Here is a 22,986-nt window from a genome sequence, read left to right as displayed (position 1 = left end):
GCAGTATGGGACTTAACATCTGAGGTCATCAGTCCCCTAGACTTAGAAGTACTTAAACCTAACTAACCTAAGGACATCACACACATTCATGCCCGAGGCAGGATTCGAACCTGCGATCGCAGCAGTCGCGCGGTTCCGGACTGAAGATCCTAGAACCGGTCGGCCACAGTAGCCGGCTCCAAATTGATTTCTATGCTGTTTCACGCAGTGCTGCTTGTGTGTTAGCACTGACAACTCTACGCAAGCGCCGCTGCTGTCGGTTATTAAGGGAAGGCCGTCGGCCAATGCTTGTCCGTGGTGAGAAGTAATGCCTGAAATTTAGTATTCTCTTGACACTGTGGATCTCGGAAAATTGACTTCCCTAACGATTTCCTAATTGGAATGTCCCATGTGCATAGCTCCAACCACCATTTCGCGTTCAAAATCTGTTAATTTCCGTCGTACGTCCATAACTACGTCGGATGCCTTTTCATATGAATCACCTGAGTACAAAAGACAGCTCCGCCAATGCACCGCCCTTTTATACCTTGTGTACGCGATACGCCCGCCATCTGTATATGTGGTTATATGGTTATGGTGTCTGTTCTTTCGGACATGTCCGACAGAACAGACACCATATCCATATAAGTATACAGTTCTGGCAATACCAGCCATGACCTTCTTCTTCTGTGCGGCTGCACACATATTACTGGACTCTTACGGGACTTGGTAAGAATGTCTCCCACGAGTAATGAGTATGTTGGGTAGGGACACTACGAATGTAGTGTGTGGACATATGAGGTGAGAATGTGGGTATCGCAGGAGGCCTGCACGAGATAGTCCCTGTAGTCGCACTATCCTCTGTGCCCTCGGTGGCTCAGATGGGTAGAGCGTCTGTCATGTAAGCAGGGGATCCCGGGTTCGAGTCCCGGTCGGGGCACACGTTTTCACCTGTCCCCGTTTATATATATATATATATCAACACCCGTCAGCAGCTGAAGGTATTAATATGTAATTCTAATCTGTATATGTGGTTCAAAAATGGCTGTGAGCACTATGGTACTTAACATCTATGGTCATCAGTCCCCTAGACCTTAGAACTACTTAAACCTAAGTAGCCTAAGGACATCACACAACACCAAGTCATCACGAGGCAGAGAAAATCCCTGACCCCGCCGGGAATCGAACCCGGGAAACCGGGCGTGGGAAGCGAGAACGCTACCGCACGACCACGAGCTGGGGACTTTATACGTGGTTCTCGCTATCCCATGCCTTTTGTCACCTCAGTGTGTTATAAAGATGGAAACATAGGAATGCACACATTCATTGACAAAAATACGTGAGGCAGGTTCATGTTGAAAAATGTCGCTACAAGGTATCAGAAACCGACAAGAAGGGCTGTATACGCACAGGTGAGGTACAAACAGGTAAGTTGACCTTTTTCGGCTCAGTTATACGTAACCAGCTTTTCTTGTCGGTTCCTAATACCCTGCGTTATTTGTCACCATGAACATGATTGACGTATTTTTGTCAATGAATGTGTTAATAGTTGCATCTCTATGCCTCTGTTTTCGTTATATGTAAGGTGTTGAAAATTAGGTGAACCGATAGGGTAAAGAATGCGGAGGTTCCGGGGTAAAGAATGCGGAGGTTCTGCGGAGAATCGGAGAGTGTAAAACACTGACGAGGAGAAGGGGCAGAGTGATAGGACATCTGTTAAGGCATCACAGAATGGCTTTCATGGTACTAGAGGGAGCTGTAGAGGGCAAAAACTGAAGAGGATGAGAGAGACTGGAATACAAGTACATTCGGAAAATAGATGAGGACATAGGTTGCAAGTGATACGCTGAGATGAAGAGGCTGGCATAGGAGAAGAATTCGTGGCGGGCGCATCAAACTAGTCAGAAGACTGATGATTTAAAAAAGAAAAAAACTGTTTTTCTTCTGTAGTACTAAAAAAGAACCAAATGCAGCTCTATGTTACGAATTTTGTAAGGCAAACTGAACAGCTTGTCGTCCTCTGTAGACACAGCAAACTACGACGGGAACATTTCCGTAACCTTAAGGCAGAATTCGTGATATGCAGTTATTCTTCCTGCGGTCCCTGCGTAAATGGAAGGGGAAGATATTTTACTGCGTCCCCCACCACACCTACCGTCCTCCAGCCCCGTCCCGGCCTACACACACACACACACACACACACACACACACAAACACTTGACTGATTTATATAGTTATTACGTATAAAACTCCGAAAGATGTCCTCCTCTTAAACTGTTTGCGGCACTGCCTGCTGTGGAAATACCGCGCCAGCTGATAGAAATGATGAGCTTTTCGGGGCCAGAAGCGACCAAAGGGAATTTTCTCGCTCCTTTCAGTGGGCGACGTAGATCCGCTAATTAGTTCTGTGTGGCCGCGACTCACGCTATAATTATTTCTGCGTTTCATTTACCACCGGAACAACAACGGGCGCACGAGAGCGGCTCATTCCGCTGAACGAATCGACAACTGGTTTAAGGGCATTTTCGCTCGGAGCTGCCCTGTAATTGAGTCTCCGGGGCACTTTGATCGCCGGCCCGCGAGGGGATGTGGAATGTAATTGATAGCGCAAATAAACGAGAGGATGTTATCGTCTGCGAGGCGGCTTTCACCGCCCGTAAATCGCGTCGTTATCTGCGACTTGGCCGCCCCTGTTGGCACGGCTTACGTGCCCGCCTTATTGCCGGCATGAATGGGAATGTTTTCTGGCCCTTGCCGGCTGCAGCTTATTTCAATTATCGTAGCTCTCTGACGGCCGTTGCCAGCTCGCCGCGCAGTCTCTCTCTCTCGCCCGGAGTTTGCAGCTTAGTCGGCCTTTCTTCAGGTAACCGAGAGCAGTGCATTGATTGCTGGCGCCGTTCCGATTCTTTTCGTAACGAACTTCGGTTATCCGACATTCAGGGAATGACAGGCCGGAATATTACTCCTATTTACCGTCTGACTTTATAAATACGAAACGAAGCAGATCGAAGGATTGAATTCCGATGCATATTTCATGGGTTTGTAGCGGCGTGTTGCAACAGATTTACAAGCACAAAGATAATATACCGAAACCGTCAGAGATGGGAAGAAGGGCAGGTAATAAGGGTTTACTTGAATAGAGAAGCCCAATTTGGAAATCTTAGACCTACTCATGAACGGCGTACATCTGTAAGAGATTGCACTATTATACCTTAACTCGCTGGCTCAGTGTTCGTAATCACAGGCGACTTGGGAAAATTGTACCAGTTTGCAGGTGCGGCGAATATCAACACGCCGTTGGGATTTCAGGTTGAGTTCCAATGCAGTATCCGACCTTGTAAGGCGGGGACAGCTAAGAATTCTGCATGCTTGTGGATGTCTTGCGTACGTGTCGATCGCTGTCGCACGAGTGCACACTATCCCCCCCTGCCATGCCACACTGTCTGAGTGCAAAGAGGGGAAGGAGGAGAAAAAGAGGGGCCAAATTTGAACGCTCCGCATAACATTGCAAGCGTCCAAGACTTGCTTGTGGCTTAGTTTCTTATTTCATGTTTCCCGGTAACATTGTTCTGTGTTGGTGCAAGTATCTCTCACGAACTTGCAGCAGCGACTAAAATTTGTTTGCATTGGAAAAACTGTCAACATGCAAACAGGTACGTGAGCAAATTTTCTACACCTCACTTTCCACATAATAGTGATTTATTTAGTTTCATGAACGAAAAAAGCCTTTCACGGACATTAACTGATGAGCCAAAACATTATGATCACCTGCTTAATAGCTTGTTTGTGCGTCTTTGGAAAGAAATACATTACTAATACTGCATATTAGGGATTCGACAGTTTCTTCGTAGGTTTGTGGTCGTATGTGCCATTAGATGTCTACTCACAGGTCATGTAATTCGTCTAAATAACGGGCCGCTGATACCGTACGCTGTGATAGCACCTGCTAACGATCTAGATGGGTTCGACAGGATTTACACCAGGCGAATTTGATCACCTACACATCAACCTGAATTCACTTTAATGCTGCTGAAACCACTGTAACACTGTTCTGGCTCTGAGATACGGATAATTATACTGCTGAAAGATGACACCACCGTCGCGGAAGACAACACGCATGAAGGGATGCAGGTGGTTCCCAGCTGTCAGCGTGTCTTCGATTACTTCTGCAGGTCCCAGTCAAGCGTTGGAGAATGTCTCCCATAGCATAATACTACTCCCACCAGCCTGCGTCCTTGGCACGCTGTACCCTTCGAGCCGCCGTTCACCTCGATGAAGGCGTTCTAGGAGACGACCAACGACTTCGTTTCACCCGAAGAGCTGACATGTCTCCATTGATCGACGGTCGTATCCCGATGGTCCCGAGCCCACTGCAGTCGTAACTGATTATGTCGCTGGGTCAATATGTGAACGCATGGGGGTGGTTTGCTGCGGGGCTCCATGCTCAACAGTGTACGATGAACGGTGTGGTCCTGAACAGTAATGCGTGTACCAGCATTGTGCTCTTTCGGCAGAGATGCCAAAGAACACCACCTATCCTACTTCACAAAGCAGACAGGCCGCCGAGCTGCACGTTCTGTTAAGGGTCGTGGACGTCCAACCCCTTAGCACGTAGTGGTAGTTTCACTGTCCTATCTCTTTCCGTATATGCTCACGACAATAGCAAATGAACATTCGACTAGCTTCGCCAGTTTCGAGATATTCGTCCACAGGCTCTGTGTAATAAAGATCTGCCACTGTGCGGCTGGTCCCGGCGGAGGTTTTAGTCCTCCCTCGGGCATGGGTGTGTGTGTGTGTTTGTCCTTAGGATAATTTAGGTTAAGTAGTGTGTAAGCTTAGGGACTGATGACCATAGCAGATAAGTCCCATAAGATTTCACACACAGTAATCTGCCCCTTGTCAAAGTCGCATGTCTCAATGGATTTCCCCATTTACAGTCCATATTATCGCTAGTGTGATCCCCGTTCGTGTCTGTTCCGCTGACATGCTTTTGTTACCGTATTACGTGGCTGCAACTTACCAGGCGGCATCCAACGTTGCTGCGGGCAGTGGTCATAATGTTGTGGCTTACCAGTGTATGTTGACTGAAGCACTCTCTCATGTTTGCAACATCTATATGGCGTTGTGAAAACCGTCTTTTGAACGGGATTTACAAACAGATAGATCAGTACTATTCGCATATGCACAGGTGTGCTCTCAACTGAAATGGCAAACATTCTCTAAAACAGCACAAAAACAGATGTAAGATTAGCAGTCTCCTAAAGACGTCTAGAAAACTATGCTTGTAATTCTTTCAACTCCACAATGAGTCCTTCAGAAATTGTGTTTCCTGTAACGACAGTGCGGTTAGGAAAGTGGACAGCGTTTTTCGTCAGAATTTGTCCCGTCCACATTGTAATTTTCATTTTAAACGCTATCCCATGAAATCAAGAGTAAACTTTTTTCCTTCGTGGAAAACTTTATTATGTATCTTCGATTTGTACTCGTATCCTGTAATAGGTCAGACGTATTTTAACATTTCAACATGAACTTCAGAATGGCTATAATGCCGAAATCATGATAGTGTAAAATTAATGAAAAAGAATAAAAAGAAACCACAGTGGACTGTGTGCAGTAATGTCCCCTTAAAATTCGAGGTCTGCAAGCCATTCAAGGGGGGCGACAAATAGTGACTGCCGAAGAGGTGCAGAGTTCAACTTTGTGTGGGATGCATGTATTACACTTCACAAAATGGATATCTTTGACATAAAGAAGTGTTCAAGGCGAGTCATTAACTTGCACCTTGCACACCGAATGATCAAAGGCGCGCCACGGTGATCACAAAGTTGGGATCATGAAGATCGAAGGCGAACTCCTTGAGAGTTACACACGATGCAGGACGTTCAGCTAGGAATCCACTCTTATTAAAGATTGCAAATGCAGTCATATTGGTGTAATGAGGTGATCAGAATTGATGGAATGTTATGGCATGCAGTTGGTCGTGGAGCTTATCATGAAACTATAAAACAATGCTGCAGATGGTGCAATAATGTGTTTTACAGACAAGGAAAAAACAAACCATCCAGATGCTCAGTTTGTTCAGCGGTTCCAGTTGGGAACTGCAATGTCACACACTTTTCAGAAGGGATAGTTTGCTCTAAGGGAGTATGATTTTTATATGCAGACCACAAATTATGCAAAACCAAATTATTTGAGCAGCTATTGACCACAAGCAGTGCTCATATCATTTTCCGACACTTGCTTGCTGTGATATAAATGTTCCCCACAGTCCTTGCAAGATCACGTAGACGAGAAAGAATCGTAAGAGGCAGAGCACTTCCAGCTTCTCGCAGCCCATTGAATAACACAATAAATAATAAATAACACTTGTCGGTGTTTTCCACATATTACTTTCTCGCCGGTTCTGCAGAGAACCACCTCATTCCTTACTTCATCGGTCCATCTAACTTGCAGCTTATTTCTGTAACACCTCGAATGCTTCGAATCCCTTCTTTTCTGGTTTTCCCACGGCCCATGTTTCACTACCACCCAATGCTGTGCTCCAAACGTACATTCTCAGAAATTTCTTCCTCAAATTAAGGCCTGTGTTTGGTACTAGTAGACTTCTATTGGTCAGAAAGGCCCTTTTTGTCAGTACAAGTCAGCTTTTTATATTCACCTTGCTCCGTCCATCGTAGATTGTTCTGCTGCCTAGGTACCAGAATTCCTTAACTTCTCCTATTTCGTGATCCCTAATTCTGATGTTAAGATTCTCGCTGTTCTTATTCCTGCTTACTTCTCATTACTTTCGTTTTTTCTAGATTTACTCTCATTCCATATTCTGTACTCATGCTCGTTCCATTGAGCAGATCCTGTAATTCTTCTTCACTTTCACTGAGGATAGCAATGTCATCAGAGAAACTTATCATTGATATCTTTTCACCTTGACTTTTAATCTCACTCTTGAATCTTTGTTTTATATCCGTCATTGCTTCTTCGATCGATAGGTTGAACAGTAGGGGTGAAAGACTACATCCCTGCCTTACACCCTTCTTTGTTTTTAATCCTTTTTGGCTCTTGTACATATTGTATATTACCCGTCTCTCCATAGAGCTTACCCCTATTTTCTTCAGAATTTTGAACATCTTGCACCTTCTGACATTGTCGAACTCTTTTTCCAGCTCGACAAATCCTATGAAATTGTTTTTTCTTTTTTCGGGAGTCTTGCTTCCGTTATCAACGGCAACGTCAGAACTGCCTCCCTGGTGGCTTTAGCTTTCGCAAATCCAAACTGATCGTCATCTAATAGATCCTCATTTTTGTGCCGTTCTTTTGTATATTATTCTTGTCGGCTGCTTCGATACATGAGCAGTTAAGCTGATTGTGTGATAATTCTCGCACTTGTCGGATCTAGCTATCTTCAGAATTGTGTGGATGTTGTTTCACGGCAGTCAGATGACGTATCGCCGCTCTCATACATTCTACACAACGTCAACAGTCATTTTGTTGGCACTGCCCCTAAGCCTAAAGCTTCAAAAAACATCCCGGTGCCAACCTCGTGTGAGGTCAAGCGTCTTGGGCTTGCTGCTGGGACAAAGAAACTGTCCACTTCTTTTTTCTCTCAGAGGTTCCTCACAGTGGGACAGTCTCCATCGTTGGAAGGGACTGTTTTCCTCTATAGATGCGCGTCAGGAACAGGAAGCTGTTCTTTTCAAACCCAACAACTTTACCGGTTGTCGTTCATTTAAGTATATCGTTACTCCCTCTCAAAATGAAGGGGTCCGAAATCTGTTTCCAGAATTCGGTTCAAGAGTGTGTCAAGTATTATAATAATTAAACATATTTTTTTCTGAAATTTCTTTGCTGGTTTAATTCGCGATTGGAATTTAGGGTACGTAGAAATGAAATTGACATGTGAATTACGAATACTTATGTGGGTTGTTTATCATCAATGGGACCTGACTCTCTCACCTGATTTATTACTTCTTGATTTCTACCCTACCCATCCCTTGTTGTCGGTCTGGTCGCATAGCACATGGCCGCCTTGGGAGGGTTCAGACACATGGTGGTACAAGACCTGTGGTGTGATGTGGGGAACATACGGCAGAAACTCATGAGTGTTAAAGAAGAGAGAATAAACTCGCTGGCCCTTAATACTACATTCCTAATGACTTCGCTTGATATTTTCTGACAAAAGTTCTCTTTGGTGCGTTTCCTAGGTTTCCACTCTTTAGCTAGTATGCAGTCGAATTGTACATAATACTGAGAACTGTGCCGCGCGGGATTAGACGAGCGATCTAGGGCACTGCAGTCGTGGACTGTGCGGCTGGTCCCGGCGAAGGTTCGAGCCCTCCGTCGGGCATGGGTGTGTGTGTTTGTCCTTAGGATAATTTAGGTTAAGTACTGTGTAAGCTTAGGGACTGATGACCTTAGCAGTTAAGTCCCATAAGATTTCACACATATTTGAACATTTTGAACTGAGAACTGTCAGGGTGACGAGAACTCCGGACAATATCTGAAAAGTGTTGTTCAGAGAACGGTAAAGCTACCATGCCATAGCTTGACCATTCAACAAAAGTTGCAGGATGTTTCTCTCTCGCCAAAACAAAATACTCCCGCTCAGTTACGTAAAGAAATGAAGGTCGTCGATTACGTCAAAATTTGCATGTATGATGTACATGTGTCGCGACGAATTAGTTCATCTCATAGTCCATAATGCAGTATGATACTCCAGCGTATCGGGTTCGTCGAAGGAATGCATTTTTTTCTGACAACGAGCTGTTTGTCTGTAGCGTGTCTGTCGACTAATGCGGTCTCTGAAAGACTGTGTTCAACTCCAGCTGCCCGTGATGTTGCGCAGTTTCCACAATGGTAATACGAGTAGTGCCATTTCTCCAGTCACGATACATTTACACCGCAACATCACGCGAACAGCTCAGAAACTGCAGCCTTTGAGAAATACTGCTGTCCTTAACCCGAAAGCAGCAAATCGTCGATTCTCCGCAACTCCGACAAATCACCCCTTTTTCGCGTGTCAGCAAAGACTGATATGGGTGCGGGCGGTCTATCGCTCACTTAAATGCCACCAGGCTGACTTATTTCATAGTCAGCACGCCGACAGCGTCAGCTGCAAGAGGCAGACACAGTAATGCGACTTAACTAGGTATATGACGGACGAGAGCACTCGCCGGGTCTCATTAAAGCAGTTACTGCTGTTTCAGTCACAGTTTTTGAAATCCGACAGAGACAGTTCTATTTCCTTTCGCACTGACGGCAATGTTCAGCACGGCCTTTTTATAGTTTCTGTTTGCAACAGCATATACTGAGATGAGAAAAGTAACTGATATTCCCGCTAAAACCGCTGGGCAGATTACGATTGTGGAAAGGGCCAGACAAGGTGTCGGTCAGTTTCACTTCAAAATTGTAATTTATTGCAATTTTATAACACATTTAAACCAACTTTACAACTACGAGTTTCAAAATCCAATTCTTTCACAGCTGAAGGCCTCCAAACAAGAAATCTTAAAAACTAACAAGATAAATTTCAAGTCACTGAAGACATGCAGCTAAAATTGCAAATAAAATAATTAATACATATCACAGCTAGCCGGAAGGCCTCAAGACAAAGGTCGATAGAATAAACATATACAAGGTGCAATACAAACGGCTGAAGACCACAATTAAATTTCAAAATTTTCAAATATATTACCATAATCTTTTAAGGCAGAAGGCCACAATGTTTTCGCATAAGGGGAAATTTTGAGCATAAGGCTTTAAGCGGCTGAAGGCCCACAGTTGATTTTCCAAAAATTCAAAAATACCTTAACCTTTAAGTTTTCAATGGCCGAACACACACTAAATGAAAAAGCAACACGACGACAATACTAAATTTAAGAATAAGGTTTAAAGCGGCTGAAGGCCTACAATTGATTTACATAAAACACAATAATTTTTTTTCTTTCAAACCATGGCTATAATAGATTACCAACAGACCATTAAACACCCATGATAAGGACAGCAGAGACAACGGCACTCAGATGTCTCCCGGGGGGCGGGGGGGGGGGGGCTGCCCTCGAAACATTAACGTTCACTTAGGTGAGACAGGTGATGGGCCCAACTACACTTGATCCGTCGGTAACCCAATCAAGAGTCAGTCACAGAACGACCAACTAAACGACTTGCTAGCCACCAATCGGTGCATAAAAACTCAAAGATCAAACTGTTACGGTCGTGATTATCTACAATGCCACAATGAAATATGTATTAAGCTGTCAAAACTACACACCATGTTGGACAGCGACAACATGTGCGGAAAGGACGCTGCCTGAAATTACGTTAGTGGCCAGGGCAGGTAACTGGAACACAAACGGCCACAAGGAAAAAAATTCCCTGGTACCCTTGAATTTGAAATAAGGTAATAGAGGTTAACTCCACCAAAAAGGAACACTGCTTGAATTTACGTCAGTGGCCAGGGCAGGTAACCAGAACACTAACGGCCACAAGGCAGAAAATTCCGCTGGTGCACTTGAATTGTGGTGAACCAATATAGTTAATTCCACTGCACGGCGGCTCGATTTCACCACTACAAACCCTCGGTGTTGCTCACAGGAGAAGCTCTCCAACAGCGATCGACCGAAACGAACGACACAGCATGAATGGACGGGGCTTGCGTACTTAAGACACCACTCAACACTGACGTCCTGGGTCGGTGAGCCACGAAGCTTGTAGTGATCGGACAGCTCCATACACGCTTCGACACTGTGCAGGAACCGCCAGCGGACCCAGCCGACTGCACCGCGCAGAGATATCCTCCCCGGTCGGCACCAACCGGCCAACTGCCTGCACACCCCCTAACTGGAACTATATGCACAAGAGCAAAGATGGCACTCAGTACAAACATCGATACACATCGCTGCTGCCACAAGTAGAAGGAGGAAGAACCACGGCATAACCGCAACAACGGCGGGATCCCAAACGCAGATAGACAGCCAAGTTCAAGGAAACGCATAGTTGGGAGTGAGCATGCTCAGTCAAGGGATAGCAATATCCACATACACAGATGGCGGTAGTATCACGTACATATAGTATGAAAGGGCAATGCATAGACGGAGCTGTCATTTTTATTCAGGCGATTCATGTGAAAAGATTTCCAACCTGAGTATGACGGCACGACAGGAATTAACAGACTCTGAACGTGAAATGGTAATTGGAGTTAGGTCCGCAGCTCGTGGTCTCGCGGTCGCGTTCTCGCTTCCCGAGCACGGGGTCTCGGGTTCGATTCCCGGCGGAGTCAGGGATTTTCACCTGCCTCGAGATGACTGGGTGTTCGTGCTGTCCTCATCATTTCATCATCATTCCGGAAAGTGGCGAGATTGGGCTGAGCAAAGGTTGGGAATTAGTACGGGAGCTGATAACCAAGCAGTTGAGCGCCCCACAAACCAAACATCATCATCATCAACTGGAGTTAGATGCATAGACGCAAGGACACGTCACCCCAAACATCGCAGTGTCCGACGACTTTCACTCAAAGACCGAGAGCAGCTGCGTTGGCGTAGAATTGTCAGTGCTAACAGACAAGCAACACTGCGTGAAATAACCGCAGAAACCAACACGGGACGGTCAACGAACGTATACGTTAGGACAGCTTGGCGAAATTTGGCGTTAATAGGCTATGGTAGCAGACGACCGACGGGAACGCCTTCATTGGCAGCACGATATCGCCTGGAGCGCTTCTCTTGGGCTCGTGACCACATGACAAATAGCAAACGGTGATCTGGTCAGATTAGTCCCGATTTTAGTTGGTAAGAGCTGATGGTAGGGTTCGAGTGTGTCGCAGGTACCGCGAAGCCTTGGACCCAATTTATCAACAAGGCAATGTGCAAACTGGTGGTGGTTCCGTAATGGTGTGGGCTGTGTTTACATGCAAGGACTGGATCCTCTGGTCCAACTAATCCGATTATTGACCGGAAATGGTTACGTTCGGCTACTTGGAGACCATTTACAACCATTCATAGACTTCGTGTTCCCAAACAACAATGGAATTTTTATGGATGACAATGCGACCTCGCCCCAGGCGACAATTGTTCGCGAAAGGTTTGAAGAACATTTAGGATAATTCGAGCGACGTAATCAAAAAATAGTTCAAATGGCTATAAGTACTATGGGACTTAACATCTGAGGTCATCAGTCCCCTAGACTTAGAACTACTTAAACCTAACTAACGTAAGGACATCACACACATCCATGCCCGAGGCAGGATTCGAACCTGTGACCATAGCAGCAGTGCGGTTCTGGACTGAAGTGCCTAGAACCGCTCGGCCACAGCGGCCGGCCGACGTAATCACATCGAACAGTTGTGGGACGTGAAGGAGAGGTCAGTTCGTGCACAAACTCCAGCACCGGCAACACTTTCGCAATTATGCATGGCTGCAGAGGCAGCATGGCTCAGTATTTCTGCTGTGGACTTCCCAACGACTTGTTGAGTCCACGACACGTCGAGTTGCTGCAGTACGCCGGGCAAAAGGAGACCCATCAAGATATTACGGGGTATCCCATGACTCTTTCACCTCTAGTGTATAGCACGACGTGTCTCTCCTGAAAAAGGAAAGCCTGTTATTGATGATATGTTTCATCAAACTGTTAAAAGCCTAGATAAATTTTAACGTCAGTTTCATCGTAAAATACACATTATGGAATGCTTTTGAAATTTCGTAAATACTCTATGACGGCCAACGGCCTTGCCGCAGTAGTAACAACGGTTCCCGTCAGATCACCGAAGTTAAGCACTTTCGGGCTGGGCTAGCACTTGGATGGGTGACCATCCCGTCTGCCGGGCGCTGTTGGCAAGCGGTTTTTTTTTGTGGTTTTCGGGCGCACAACTACAGTGGTCATTAGCGCCCAGACTAAATTATGAATGCACTGCGAGGCCCAATGTTAAAACAGCAACTAAAAAGGACAACACATTAACGGGCAAAGGATTAAAAGAAAACAGCATAATCAAATGTCCTTAGACAGGTTTGTCAAGTGGATAAAACGAAGAACGCGAGCAGCTGCTCCTGGGACATCCACTAAAATTTCAGCCAGAGTACATGGCAGACTAAGATCAATGCGCAGTGTATTAAAATTTGGACAGGACGTTAAAATGTGTCGTACCGTCAGCACTTGCCTACATTGGCAGAACGGCGCCGGCGCAGCCGTCAGCAGATGGCGGTGGCTGAACCGGCTGTGTCCAATCCGTAACCGGGCCAAAACGACCTCCTCCCGCCGAGAAGGGCGTGAACGGGTCGTCCAAGCCGTGGGGAGAGGTTTCAAGGCCTGAAGCTTGTTTTCAGTAAGTGTAGACCAATCGGCATGCCACAGCGATAAAATGCGCTGACAAATGACACTGCTAAAATCAGATGAAGGCACACAACAAGAAGCTGGCCGAGGGTGGAGGACCGCATCCTTGGCCGCGGCATCTGCAGCTTCGTTCCCAGGGATACCGACATGGCTAGGAACCCACATAAAGGTAACCGGAGAACCGTCGTCCGCCAGCTGCTGAAGAGAGTGCTGGATCCGGTGCACGAAAGGGTGAACCGGATACGGATCACTGAGGCTCTGGATGGCGCTCAGGGAATCAGAGCAGATGACAGATGCAGAATGTCGATGGCGACAGATGTATAGAACAGCCTGATAGATGGCAGATAGCTCAGCTCTTAAGACCGAACAATGGCTATGGAGCCTGTATTTGAAACTGTGTGCCCCGACAATAAAAGAACACCCGACACCGTAATTGGTCTTAGAGCCATATGTATAAATAAAGATCGTATTGACAACGAAGTTCAACAAACCGCGAGCGGTATACCGAAGCTGGGGTAACTTCCTTTGGGAGCGAGCTGAGGTCAAGGTGAACGCGAACCTGAGCCTGGGGCCAATGTGGCGTTTGGCTCTCGCCCGCTCTAAAGGTTGCAGGGAGTGAAAAATCAAGGTGCTGAAGGAGGCGACGAAAGCGAACTCCAGGAGGTAGCAGGTAGCAGGGCAGATACATACAACCGGCAAGCGGGGTGCAGTCAGCCATTGTGAAGCAACCTGAGGAGCTACTTGATTGAGAAGTACCGGCTCCGGTCTCGTAAACTGACGTACGGAGAGTGGTGTGCTGACCACATGCCCCTCCATATCCGCATTCAGTGACGTCTGTGGGCTGAGGATGACACGGCGGCCAGTCTTTACCTTTGGGCCTATCTGGCCTGTGCGTGAGGAGTTAGTTAGTTAAATACTCTATGAATCTGATACTTCGCCAGAGGAGAAAACCTTTGCAGAAGTATCACTTACGCATGTAGCTACTGAGTACCAGAAGGAAAAGTGGGGACGTCTTATTTCGTTGGAAGCGTAATGATATGAAGCCCAATGCTTGACGAGTGCGGTGTACTCTGGAGAACATCGTGACAATCCTATCAGTACTCCAACTGAGCTTCGGTGCTTTGATGCTCATTTATGTAGCATTAAATCTCTCAGTAAAGCCACCAGAGGCACACACACGTTAAGGAATCCGTTCTCACTACTGGATCTCACAGAAACCGTAGCCAGTTTGACGTTCAGCATAATTGTTGACAGGATGAGACTAGAAACTGGTAAATAAAGAACTTTGACGCAGATTACACGAGTAGCTACTGTCTCCAATCGTATTCCCACAAAATAGGGAATCCCTTAACTGTGAAGGCAGTGCGTGGGGCTGAATTACCGAATGCAGCTTGACAACCGAATGAACTCCTATATGTCTCTTTTGTTGCATAGAACATTTATGCTTATGGAGAGGATATTTTTAAACAAAACAAGAGCTGCTTTCATACCTAAAAATTCCTGATGTGGCACATACCGTAGTTTGTTAAGTACTTTGAGAGTGGATTTGAGTAAAGGAAGATTACCGGCATTATTCGGATTGTTCTGCATGTCGTTTATGATGCAGTGAATAGCAGTAACTTGCAACGAAAACTGTATCGACAAAGGATTCTTACCTTATACAGTGTGTCTCAGGATGAATGGTGACGGTCGATATTCAGGGATATGACAGGAACGATCGTTTGAAGTAAAAACCTTCATATGGACATATGTCCTGTCCCGAACTGTTTAATCTACGTTCTTATTTATTTTCAGTATTATTCGAAATGTTGTTAAGTTGAAAGAGGTACAACAGTTAGTATACATTAAAATATGTGTTCTACAAAGTATCATTCATATCTAAACATTATCGTACGCCTCACTTAGCTCTTGTATAGTTCGCAATAAATATTATAATATTTCACCGTCAGCTGCAGAGGGAATGAAAGAAACAGGGTAGGTTCGGCTAGAATAAAATGTCAAAGATGCTGTGTGGGTAAGATACATACTAAGTGCGCGCCACTGACTCAAAGACGAATGTATACTAAATGTATCCTATCTCGGAAACCATTGCAAATAGGGCATATCAAGCATTTTTTCTTCGAATGAGCGTTCGTGTCTTATTCCTCAATGTTTTCTATTTTTGCTATTGGAGCGGTCGTGGTGGTCTAGCGAGTAAAGCACTAGACTACAGCCTTGAGGGTTCCGGTTTAGTCATGGATGAGAGCAAGGATTTTTCCTTTTTCCATTTTCCAATCCTTCAGGACGGCCCCATTTACCGTCAAGGCATGATACAATGATTTCTCCAGACCACAATACACAAAAACGAGTGGCACGTCGAGGACGTATTTTTTTTATCAGTCATAGGTAGATTGTCTAAGCCACAAATGCGACAATTCTACCAATTAACCAAGCCATCGGAGTAAAAATGGGTCTCGTCACCAAAGATGGTTTCGTCTACAAAACCGGTATTCATTGCTTGTTTTTCAGGGACCCAATGGATGACTCTCTTCGCTCTCTTTACTAACTCCTACCTTTTACAATTATCGTCTCTCGTCCCTTGCCCTCTCCCACCCCCCCCCCCCCCTCTCCTCTATCTCACTATCACGCAAGATTCGCTTCTAGAATGGAGGGTAAGGACTTCGGTCTCTGGAGCCAAGTACGTCTGTAATCGTCATCATTATTTTCTGTTATGAGCGATACCACAAAGCCGTCAGAGTAACTGGCTCTTTCGTAGCTTGGAGGGTAGCCCGAATTTAAGACAATTCTTGCGTTTTTAAGCATACTTTCCTACTAAACTAATGGCTACTGCTTGCGGGGAAGAGAAATTTTCTGCAAACGAATCTAGTGCATAACAGTGCTTTTCGAACTGTTAGCAGTCAATATGCTACGACAAGATATCAATTATGCATGACATTTCCGAAGCTCATAAGTGATTAGCATTGTTGCGCATATAACCGCCATAACACTAGTCGTCTGTCACGTATTGTTGCTCATTTATCCGGAAGTTATCAACTGAATGACTTCATTTGTATTGCGGAAACGATGTATTTATTGCGTCACTTAAAACGTAGTACTGTCCTAAAAACAATAACTGGGAAGCATCCTAAATGCACAGAAAGAGGGTGGCGGAGCGTAATAGAATGCAGCGGATTGCGGACGGGAGTGAAAGGTTTAAACAGATTGCTGGCGCGGGATCGAACGCAAATTTATGGCGCCGAGCGGAGCGGCTCGGCCGCAGAGAATGAGATTAGGCGGCCCATTATGGCCGCCGGAGTAGCATTGTAACCAGAGCCGTTATTCTGGCTCTGTTTCCATCCGGCAATGTTTCTACTATGGCGGGGGTGGGGGGGGGGGGGTCGTGGATTGTGCTTGCGCAAGGCTCAGTTCGCCCCTCGCCAAAGACAACACGTAACTAATGTTCGAAACACGCTGCTCAGCCTGTGTGCGTATTTCTCTCCTCGTTACGTACGCAGTGTACCCAACGCGGTCGTATTTTTTGCCCAGAGGTTATAATCAACATTAACTGATTGTTTCATTTAAAACACTGACTGCAATGACAAGCAGCTAACAGTAATAAAAATATCGCCTTTTATAGATATTTTGATCTTTCCAAGGAGTTTGTTTGCATAGAACATGTTAGTCTCTCAGAAAAACTTGGCCAAGTGCTGATAGGATTCACTGAAGAGTCCGTACAAGCTTCTTGCCTATTGCCAACATTAATACTCGCAAAAGACTGGGCCCAAGGATCCAAGATTTTCAAGCATGTTTCAATTTCAATAATATAAATGTGACATAAAGTCATGTAGGAGGCAGGCAACCGTTATTATAATAATCAGTAGTTTTCCATTCAGGCTGATTGTGTCGCAACGATAAAAGTCAAACTTCAGGCAAGGAATGACTTTATTGCTCGTATGACGCTTTTCGGAATTCATCCATCATCAGATATACAGAAGCGATTACAGCACGTAGACTAGTGTGCAAATTTTCGTTTCACAAACAAGCTGAGACGCCATATTTACTGCAATACTGGGTCCTGGATATTTGAGAATGGATAAATTCCGAAACGCGTCATACACTACTGGTCATTAGAATTGCTACACCATGAAGATGACATCCTACAGACGCGAACTTTAACCGACAGGAAGAAGATGCTGTGATATGCAAATGATTAGCTTTTCAGAGCATTCACACAAGGTTGGCGCCGGTGGCGATACCTGCAACGTGCTGAAATGAGGAAAGTTTCCAACCGATTTCTCATACACAAACAGCAGTTGACCGGCGTTGCCTGGTGAAACGTTGTTGTGATGCCTCGTGTAAGGAGGAGAAATGCGTACCATCACGTTTCCGACTTTGATAAAGGTCGGATTGTAGCGTATCGCGATTGCGGTTTATCGTATGGCGACAGTGCTGCTCGCGTTGGCCGAGATCCAATGACTGTTAGCAGAATATGGAATCGGGGGTTCAGGAGGGTAATATGGAACGCCGAGCTGGATCCCAACGGCCAACGGCCAACGGCCAACGGCCTGAACGTCGAGATGAGAGGCATCTTATCCGCATGGCTGTAACGGATCGTGCAGCCACGCTCGATACCTGAGTCAACAGATGGGGACGTTTGCAAGACAACAACCATCTGCACGAGCAGTTAGACGACGTTTGCAGCAGTATGGACTATCAGCTCGGAGACCATGGCTGCGGTTACCCTTGACGCTGCATCACAGACAGGAGCGCCTGCGATGGTGTACTCAACGAAGAACCTGGGTACACGAATGGCAAAACGTCATTTTTTTCGGATGAAGCCAGGTTCTGCTTACAGCATCATGATCGTCGTATCCTTGTTTGGCGATATCGCGGTGAACGCACATTGGAAGCGTGTATTCGTCATCGCCATACTGGCGTATCACTCGGCGTGATGGTATGGGGTGCCATTGGTTACACGGTCACCTCTTGTTCGCATTGACGGCACTTTGAACAGTGGAGGTTACATTTGAGATGTGTTACGACCAGTGGCTCTACCCTTCATTGGATCCCTGCGAAACCCTACATTTCAGCAGGATAATGCACGACCGAATGTTGTAGGTCCTGTACGGGCCTTTCTGGATACAGAAAATGTTCGACTGATGCCATGGCCAGCACATACTCCAGATCTCTCACCAATTGAAAACGTCTGGACAATGGTGGCCGAGCAATTGGCTCGTCACAATACGCCAGTCACTACTCTTGATGAACTGTGGTATCGTGTTGAAGCTGCATGGGCAGCTGTATCTGAAGACGCCATCCAAGCTCTGTTCCACTCAATGCCCAGGCGTAACAAGGACGTTATTACGGCCAGAGATGGCTGTTCTGGGTACTGATTTTTCAGGATCTATGCACCCAAATTGGGTAAAAATGTAATCACATATCAGTTCTAGTATACTTGTCCAATTAATACCCGTTTATCGTCTGCATTTCTTCTTGGTGTAGCAATTTTAATGGCCAGTAGTGTACGAGCAATATAGTCATTCCTTGCCTGATGTTTGACTTTTACCATTGCGACCCTGTCAGCCAGAATGCAGAACTGCTGATTGTCTTAATTTCAAGTTTGACGTAGGTTAAGCAAATGACAAAAGAAATACCTTTTCGTATGATATATTTACAAATTAACAATTTTCGTAATTTTTCCTTTACTTGCACTGGGAAACCTTACTTTTTGCCAAATTTCATGATTCTAGGCCAACTGGAAACGTTTTTGATGCGTGAGTTTGCATCAAAATGTATGACATGGACTGCATAGATTTAGAAGCTTCAATGTTTTACAACGCCAAGGGTCCATAGACCTCAGCATGTGACACAAATTTCAAAAAATAGTTCAAATGGCTCTGAGCACTATGCGACTAAACTTCTGAGGTCATCAGTCGCCTAGAACTTAGAACTAATTAAACCTAACTAACCTAAGGACATCACACACATCCTTGCCCGAGGCAGGATTCGAACCTGTGACCGTAGCGGTCGCTCGGCTCCAGACTGTAACGCCTAGAACCGCACGGCCACTCCGACCGGCCATAAATTCCACTTGATACGTTTGATCGTTACTGAGAAAAAGGTTTTTAACGCTCGGACGGACAGATAGATAGACAGTCGGACAAGAAATCAGTCCTGTAAGGGTTCCGTTTCTACAGCCTGAGGCACGGAATCCTAAAAACAAATTTTATGGAACTGATAGCTTTACAAACATCTGTTTTGAATCATACTCAACAAACGGAACACAAAATATGTGCTGATTAATGGAAATGATGTCAATCCCACAAGGTTCATTTACGGATACCCTCCCATTTCTTATGTATGTGAATGACCTTCCACTTAACATGCATCAAGCAGAACTGGTAATTTTGCAGATGTTATACCATATCCCTAAACAGCAGAAAAAACTAATATTCATTTTTAAAGAATTATTAAGTGCTTCTCTGAAAACTGACTCTACCATAATTTCGAGAAAATACACTATACATAGTTGCATACAACGGATATATTTCCGGGTATAAATGTTGATGAAAACTTGAACTTGAAGAAGCGCATTACTGAGATGCTCAAGCAATTATTTCCGCTACTTTTGCTATTCTTGTTGTTGCTAGTGTTGAAAACGAACGGGGTAACCTCCTAACATATTTATTTTTAACATTGTCAGAAGAAGCAGACATTGGCGATAAAATTTATTTGCAATTTCGGAATATTCCAGACATTAGCTGCATTAGTTGGAGATATTAGCTACTTTTGACACAAGAAAATTTGTGGTGGACCAGGTCTCGAACCCGGATTTCCCACCTGTATCGAGCGGTCGCCTTAACCACTTCAGCTATCTGAACATGCTTCAATTTTCGTGGGTCACCAACAGGTAGCATCTTCATATTTAATGCAGCTTATGTCAGAAAGATTCCACAATTATTAATAAAATTCATAAATTTAGTACAGCTGCAAGATCGTCACCAATGTCTGTTTCTTCAGATATTGTTACGAACAAGTATTACAAGCCTTGGGGCCCAAAATACTAATGTCGAATCCATTTGTCTCCTTGAAAGCCTGTGACCGTGGTACAAGTTGGAAGCGATGGGGCCATAGACAAAATTATATATGAACGTTGGGGGTCCGTCCTGGAAGCGTGCTCAGGCAGACGAAGTGGTTAAGATGACCCCTTGTGGCAAGTGGGAAATCCAGGTTCCAATCGCCATCCGGCACAAAATTTCATGTATCACCAATAGGTAATATCGTATCATCATATTTAATGAACTTAATTCAGAAAAATTCTGAAACTGGGAAAAGAATTCATAAAGTCTTAACACATGTGCGGTATTTCTTCTCCAAAATATCTTAGTGATAAATTTTCTGGTGTAACTCATCATTTACAAAGATAGTACTGACTGCACTAATGTGATATTTGGTGTTTACCTTCAGGTATTTCTTCAAGGAGTTAGGCATTTTACCGAGCGAGATGGCGCAGTGGTTAGCACACTAGACTCGCATTCGGGAGGACGACGGTTCAATCCCGTCTCCGGCCATCCTGATTTAGGTTTTCCGTGATTTCCCTAAATCGTTTCAGGCAAATGCCGGGATGGTTCCGTTGAAAGGGCACGGCCGATTTCCTTCCCCATCCTTCCCTAACCCGAGCTTGCGCTCCGTCTCTAATGACCTCGTTGTCGACGGGACGTTAAACACCACTAACCTAACCAGTTAGGCATTTTAACTGCACCTTCTCAATACATACACATATATATTTGCAAGTGAAATTCATCGTAAATAATCCATAAAATCAGCAGAACAAAAACAGTGTACTTGTTATTAAATCTTAAACAATGCAACACAGTTTGATAATAATAGTGGTGACCATACCTACAAGATTAGAAGGAAAAATGACGACTATTACCCTTATTAAAACTGTCAAGACTTTAATATGCATTAACAAAAATTTTTGATGTCTGTCACAGTAACATCAAATGTCTAACAACTATCAAAGCAAGTTTTAATCTAACCTAAAATAATTTCTTCTGCACAACTCCTGTTGCATACATGAATTTATACGAGGGTTGGAACTTAAATAGTGGCAACTATTTATTCACAACCGATACAAAAGAGTTACATGTTTGCACCTGTTACTGTCCTTCAAAGTAGTCACCAGCGTTTTGTAGAATCCGTTGCCAGCGATGTGGAAGGCATAGTATACCGTTAGCATAGCCTGTTCTGTTGATGATGCGAATGGAGTGGTCTAAAGTTGTGATTCTCATGTACGACTGTGATGGTATTGTCCTAACGCATTACGTTCCTCCACGGCAGGCTGTCAATGCACAATATTACTGTTAGTTTTTGGAGCATCACCTGCTATCAGCTTTGCGAAAGAAGCGGCGACACTTTCTGCGCAACCCACCTATCAGTTTGCACGACAATGCGCGGGCGGATATAGCGCAAGCTGTGGCTGCACTGTTCGGTCGATGGGACTGGGAAGTACTGTACCATCCACTATACTCCCGGACTTAAGTCCTTGTGACTTTGATTTGATTCCGAACATGAAGGAACCACTTCGTGGCATTCGCGTCAGAACTGTTCCAGAGATTCGACAGGCAGTAGACCGCTCCATTTGCACCATCAACAGACCAGGCTCTGCTAACGGTATACTACGCCTTCCACCTCGCTGGCAACGGGTTCTACACAACGCTGGTGACTACTCGGAAGGACGGTAACAGATGCAAACATGTAACTCTTTTGTTTCGTTTGTGAATAAATAGTTGCCACTATTTAAGTCCCAATCCTCGTATTAAAAAATTGGTTGCTTGTAAAACATCCCAGTATGAATGTGAAAACTGATTATATATATATATATATATATATATATATATATATATATAATCATGAACGTATTATTTTCCAACTTTCTCATGCAGTTACACACACACACACACACACACACACACACACACACACACACACACATATATATATATATATATATATATATATATATATATATATATATATATTCTTTAAACTAAATGTTTCTGCGTAATTTAGATAAGAAAATCATTCAAATGATCTATGGAACGTGTAACTAACTAAAAAAGTAACTAAAGTAACTAACTAGATAATAAGTGTATCATCGAACGATACGTTTAGTAGGTCATGGTTGTAAAGTACTAAAACGAATTATCTACAGAGGAATGAAACGATCAGTAGAAACTGACTTGCGGATAGATCATTTTGGGTTCCAGAGAAACACACGAAGTAACACTTTCCATTTTGAAACAGACTGGAGAAAGACAAATCTACTTTTATAACATATATAGAATAAAAGAAGGCTTCTGACAGTATTGCCTGAAATACATTCTCTGAAATGCTGTTGAGGGATACATATCGGGTGTGATTATCTTCAGCTTGTACAATAACCAGACTGCGAAGCGTCGTACGAGACAAAAGGGGGTTGATTGGAATAGATAGTGTTTCAAAAGGGATTAAAAGATGAAAATAAGAAGTAAAATGGTGGTAATGTAGTTATAACGTAACGAGTATGCAGGTGAGCTAATCGGGAACCTGGAATTGTTACGAGGTAAGGTGAATTTGATCTACGGCTGACCGCTAGCGGGCTCGGGGCTCAGGTTGAGCCAGGTGTGTCAGTAAAGGACTGGACGTAGATTAATCCCAGTGCGGGGA

At 44.6% G+C, this 22,986-nt stretch overlaps 1 protein-coding gene and 1 non-coding gene across 2 annotated transcripts in view; both read left to right on the top strand.

The window, feature by feature from the left end:
* The window catches only part of LOC124606071, an 877,896-nt gene that overhangs the window by 558,311 nt on the left and 296,599 nt on the right, over window positions 1–22,986 (top strand). The window lies entirely within an intron of this gene.
* Window positions 845–919, top strand: Trnat-ugu. Its single transcript has one exon. It is a non-coding gene; the product is annotated as a tRNA-Thr (tRNA).

The sequence above is a fragment of the Schistocerca americana genome, chromosome 3, assembly GCF_021461395.2.
Source record: "Schistocerca americana isolate TAMUIC-IGC-003095 chromosome 3, iqSchAmer2.1, whole genome shotgun sequence".
Lineage (NCBI taxonomy): Eukaryota > Metazoa > Arthropoda > Insecta > Orthoptera > Acrididae > Schistocerca > Schistocerca americana.
The sequence above is the reverse complement of the archived record's forward strand: the minus strand, read 5'-3'. Positions and strand labels throughout refer to the sequence as shown.